The 6,000-nt window shown below is 42.2% G+C and overlaps 1 protein-coding gene across 3 annotated transcripts in view; it reads left to right on the top strand.

The window, feature by feature from the left end:
* The first annotated feature begins 3,327 nt into the window (after positions 1–3,327).
* Positions 3,328–6,000, top strand: part of grm5b (glutamate receptor, metabotropic 5b) — a 56,088-nt gene continuing 53,415 nt past the window's right edge. Inside the window, exons 1-2 of one of the 3 annotated variants that reach the window (XM_079354959.1) lie at positions 4,204–4,686; positions 4,762–4,812. The gene's annotated coding sequence lies outside the window, so the exon portion shown is untranslated. Of the gene's footprint in view, positions 3,467–4,203; positions 4,687–4,761; positions 4,813–6,000 lie in introns of those variants that run through there. The other 2 variants (XM_079354957.1, XM_079354958.1) reach the window with 2 other exon arrangements.

The raw sequence follows: 6,000 nt of genomic DNA, 5'->3' as shown, positions 1-6,000 counted from the left end.
TTGAGATGACTGGGTGTATTAGATTAAAACCCCACTTTTGTGATTATGTTCTTAAAACAAACAAACACATTACTACTCAAATCTGAATGAAACAGGAGTCATATCATGTGACTGTGGATGTTTCATAACCATTTCTTTGTTGGCATGATGCAGTCATAGTGTCGTTTTTCTCTATTTGTCCTACTTAGAGTGGGAATATCACATTCAAATGACAACCCTGTAAATCAGCTGTGTCTATGGCAACCATGGGTATCCAATTTTTTTCTGAAATACCATTGAATAATTGATTTTCAAACTGTGACACTGCCTGTGTTGTGTTTGGGATTTGCGGAGGAGTGTGGTGAAAAGAGAATTTTACCCTATAGATGTTTAGATGTGTGCTTTACACTTGTACTTGGTTACACACACACACACACACACACACACACACACACACACACACACACACACACACACACACACACACACACACACACACACACACACACAGTGCAAGTATGTGTCATAGGGTGCCCCTGTAACAGTTTTTATGTTGCTGTAATCTTATTTTATTCCAACCAGACCTGTCGCTTTAATGATGAACTCCAGTGTAGCCCACACAGTCTGTTTAACAGTGTTAGATTACACACATACAGTGTGCTCACTGGATGATATTCATCTCTCATTCCCCTCAATCCAGTTCTCCATGCTTCTCACACAGCTTACAGCTATATCCAATGTTTTAATATTTATTCAATTATCGATCCTAAATTGCATCAATCAACCCCGAGTGCCCTTCTTAGTGATTGATGAGTTGTTATGTGTGTGTGTGTGTGTGTGTGTGTGTGTGTGTGTGTGTGTGTGTGTGTGTGTGTGTGTGTGTGTGTGTGTGTGTGTGTGTGTGTGTGTGTGTGTGTGTGTGTGTCTCAGAGAGAGAGAGAGTTTAACTTGCATCACATGAGAAATTGAAAATCGAGCCAGTTCATTGGCTTTTTGGTGGATTTTTTATTTCAGTAAAAAAACTTTTATGAAATGATGACACCAAACATTTTGACTTTTTATCAGTCTCAAGCAACATTTAGATAATAAAGAACACGATGGGACATGACAGCAGGTACAGCAACTCTACTTGTTGGAGTCTATACCTGGTGATGTGTGTTAGAATGATCAAGTAAATGAGGAAATCGGCGCACAGTCAATCGTTTGAAGAGGTTCACTGATTTATTGATACAAAAATCTTTCAGGTCTAACTTCTTTTATTCTAAGAAGGGTATATTTTTAAAGTCTAAGTTTGAACAACTGAAAGAATCACTGCAGCCATCAGAATCCCATAATCCATTCAATAGTTTCATAGGCAATCAAGTGATCATGTTAACGTTATGTGGTCATCATCAGTCAATGTAAAATCACCTGTATGAATAAACTGGAAATTCTGATACAGCTCGCACATTGCTTACTCAACCTCAGTTAGGTACCCTTATTGAAATGTCCTGAGCATCCGCCTGTCTGGATGGGATCCCGTTCTGTGATTGACAGCTTCAGTGTTAATTTTATGGTACATCACCATGGTTGACTATAGTTTCCACTTAACTACAGAGCGCATGATTTAAGATATAATTCATACCCAACTTATTATTAATACTTTTTAATGCATCTGATGTTAAATGATTATATTATCTTTCAACTAACCTCTTATCTCTTGCATTTTCAGAACCACAGAAGTGGATCTTAGGGCACAGGGTGAGCAACAGGACCCTATTATGCCCCTAATATTTTCCCATTAAATTGTATTTGGCTTTCTCAACTGGAAAATCGAGGGTTTGACCCCCAGCTCTTCCAGCAACATGGCTGCTGTGTCCTTGGGCAAGACACTTAACCTGTAATTGCTCGTCGGCCAAAGTGTATGAATGGGATTAGTGACTTCTGATGTTCTCACGACATAGCAACCTCTGCCATCAGTGTGTGAATTGGCAGGTGTGACATGCGGTGTGAAAGCATTTTGAGAAGTCAAAAGAGTACAAAAGCATTATATAAACTCAAGTCCATTTACCATAATTATGACAGTTATATTAGCTATGCAACTATATTTATTTACTCATATCACCTTTAAAATGGCCTTAGAGTTAACAGATGCAATTAAAAAGCAGCTGCTGTTTTAGACCCCATTTCATTTAAATGTGTCCAGTCGAGATATTAAAATGAAGCAACTCTGCACAAAGTTAGGCTGGGCTTCTTCCATAACGGGAAGCAACTTTGAGCTTTCTTTATTGTGATGGCTCTTTGACAAAGGTGCTGCTCGATAACAGGCAACTGTTTGGGGCCCCAGTCCAGCAGGGGGACCCCAAGGTTGAAAAAGTTAAAACCACAGAATGGGCTAAAATGTGCAATGACAGTAGGAAAACTCCCTAAGGCGGCCCCATCTGACTGCACTCACTCTCTCGTGCTAATTAACATTGCAACTTCTGCTGGTATTACATTATGATCGTTATTCTTTGACCTTCAGCATATTTATAATTTGAAATGATAATGTTTTTTTTACTGTTCTGTCCTTTTTTGTTGTTGTTTTTATAATGGAATGGTGATGAATGCTGTGGATAGAGGGGCCCCTGCAAAATGTTGCCTAGGGCCCCAACATAATCTAGAATCCCCACTGCTCTTGGAAATATATGAAGAGATGAGTCTACTTCTCACACATTATTTTTTATCAGATACAGTACAACCTTTTTGGAATTGTGTGTATGTGTTTGTTTATTTGAGCATTTGCACTGGTAGTCCTATGTTGTCCTTTTCGCCCATGTTTTTTGCCTTGAAACTGGCTCAGAAAAGTGAAACGGATCGACAGAGAGGGAGAGATATAGAGGTCAGGGTTAGTAAGGCTATCAGCTAAAGCCGTGTGTGTGTGTGTGTGTGTGTGTGTGTGTGTGTGTGTGTGTGTGTGTGTGTGTGTGTGTGTGTGTGTGTGTTTGTGTGTGGCAAAGAGGGTGTGTGAGTGCGTGCTTGGGTATGTCTATGCTCTTTTAATGGTCTGCTAATCCCAAATGCATTTGGCTGGCAAATTAATCCAAGCCTTGTCATTGCCAAGCTCTAATACTTCCTCTCCCACCCAAAGCCTGCATGCTCCCCATCTCTCCCTTTATTTCTACTTCTTCGTCCCGGGCCACTCCCGAGTCTCGATCAGTATCTTTCTCCAGATGGTATCTTGGAGGTAGGTGTGATATAGAGAGAGAGAGAGAGAGAGAGAGAGAGAGAGAGAGAGAGAGAGAGAGAGAGAGAGAGAGGATGGCTGACCTATGACGCGAGTTGAGCCTCCTCATTGGAGCGCGTGGCTCAGCGGTGAGAGCGAGAGAGAGAGAGAGAGAGAGAGGACAGGGGGTTTATTTGTTGCCATAGTGAAAAAGTAGATTACCCGCTGCCAGCATGATGCCGTGATGGACGCGTGAGGGATGCTGCGTTTCTCCAGGAGCAGTCACCTGTTCTGCATGCAAAGGTATGTGACTCTGCTCTTTGTTTTTGCCTTCCTTGAGGAATAGGCATTTGTTGAGGGAGACTTAACGGGGTGAATGCGTTTATCATTCATTTGTCCTGAGTCAGTGTTTGTTTGGGAATGCAAAGTGACAACAACAGGCGAGCTTCTCCACAACACCGCGTTTAGGCCTATGCACTATTGCAATATATAGCACACACACACACACACACACACACATATATTTTAAAAGAGAGTTGATAGTTTTTTGTCCATTGTCAGTGTGCCATGGTGTTGCATTAGATACTAAAGCTACTAAAGACAAGCCATAGTGTAAAATTCCCTTTAGTGAATTCCTTAGGAAGGCTTGATTTCCATTCAAAATCCACGAGAACATGTACATGTTTTGTAAAGGTTAATACAGGCTTATGAGTAATTGTCACATATTTAATTCACATGAAGTAACTAGGAAACTTGAATTATTAAGAAATGATTTGAATCCACACATGCCTTAACGCCTGTGAGAAGAAGTCTACATAGCCTACAATAATAGGTCTACCTTGGTTGCATCCAGTGGCAGTCAGTGTCCGTGTCATATAAGATGTTGGAGGAGCAGCAGGATGTTTCTGTTAGATGTGTATTGATTTTTAATCTTTAATGATTTGATCTCTGTGGGTCTTTAAGTTGGGCGTCAGATGAATCTTTATAGGTTAATGGCTCTTCACTCCCGTGACCGCTATGAAACTTCAAATGTTATCGATTTCTCCCTCTGTCTCGTTAAACCAGAACGTGGTGTCACCTCGGATGTCTAAATGATCGTCGTTTGTGAGTAGGCTAAAACTAATGTTAAAAAGGCTGCGGGGCCAACTGAGGGCAGAACGGTGCACATGATGGGGAATGCGAAAAGGTAGGAAAAAAAGGAAACATGGAGACAATAACAGGTCACATAAATCAAATTCAGGAAAGGTGGTTTAGGTGTGTGGGGATTCATCTTTTAAAAGCTGCGGAGTGGGAGAGGGGATGAGAAGGGGAATGCGAGGGAGGGTGAGAAACTTGCAGAAAGAAGAGGTGGGATGGGGAAACGTGGAGAGGGAGAGAGTGAGAGAGCTGAGCGGAGGGAAAGCGGGGAGAGGGGCTGACTGGGGAGAGGAGGAGCAGCAGAGAGAGAGAGGACAAGGGGGTGGGATGAGGTGTTTGGAGACAGGCTCAGGTGTGCGTGACTTGAAAACGGAGGAAGGGTCTCGGTGAGTTGACATTGGATTATCAGTATCGGCATGATCTGATTATCTGTCATAATAACTTCCAACCTTCTTATAAAGCGGTAGGCTACCTTGGTAATGACGTCATAGGGTATTAGTGCTTTCAGTAAGGTAAGGACTGTTAAGATTTTCCAGAATGGTTTCCTTTCCACCAAACTCTATATGATTTTGTCGCACTTTATCATCTATTGTTATTGATATCCTGCCGATAGCCTACTTGCAGCGACATCTGGACCAGTTATCCTTGAAGTATGCTGCGAGGTTATTCCCCATAACTGTGTAACCTAGTTAAAAGGAAACAGCCAGTTGCACAGTTGTGTATGATAGATAGCCTGTATAGTCATGTCAAGAAGACAGAGAGGGATCACAAACGAGCATTTATTCGGTGCATGCGTTGGCAATGTTCATTTCAGACTGTGTCTCTGTCATGCCTTGCAACAGTCGCTTTAACAAAACAGTGTGTTTGATTCGCAGCAAATGACAGACTCCGATCTCCCATTGCGGTTGACGGATGCTGCGCCAGTCGTTGTCGTCCCCGGGTTTTATTTCCCCTTTGCGAGGGGCAGGCGGAACAGAATCTGTGTGCATGTTAGTGATGAAGTATTTCGATGATATCAGAGACGCTGGTAGGAAGATCAAAATAACCTAAATAAATATGTTTATGACAATGAGGTCGTTAAGAAAACGATGGACTTGGTCAGCAATGAAGGCTGCAAGACCCTGCTGAAACAATGCTCAGTGAAGCGATTTAAGGTCAGGGTTTGTTTGTGGGACTTGTGCAGGCTCTGTCTCACCTTGTCTGATGTGCTGCTGCTGCTGCTGCTGCAGCAGGTAGAGCTTTTATTGTGCTGCAATCTCCGGCAGCATCAAGTAAAGGAGCGTAAGTGAGGTGACATACTTTTTGTCTATCTTATGTGAGTATATTGGTTCTGTCTCTGTGGGCTCAGAGAGATGTGGATGATATTTGACATTGTCACACCCTTAACTGTCTGAAAAGGCCCTTCACTATCATACCAACTCTATTTACATTTTTAAACTGGATGTTTTGAGTATGCGCCTCCTGGCCATCAGGATGTCCTTCATCTAAACAAGATCAGCTCTCTACTTGGGGCACAATTCAAATAACTAGCAACACTGTAAGTGATGAAATTGAATCACTATACATCCCAGGGCTGAGGAGCAATAAAAGAATTACAAGCACTAGTAGGCCTATAGTGCTGGGTGTACGGAGTCGGCCTACACACTTGTTTTTCAGTCTCCATAGGGAAGACTCACTTCTAAATCCCCTCTGAATCCTTT

Source organism: Symphodus melops, assembly GCF_947650265.1.
Source record: "Symphodus melops genome assembly, chromosome: 10".
Classification (NCBI taxonomy): Eukaryota; Metazoa; Chordata; class Actinopteri; order Labriformes; family Labridae; genus Symphodus; species Symphodus melops.
This window is presented reverse-complemented; position numbering and strand designations above follow the sequence as displayed.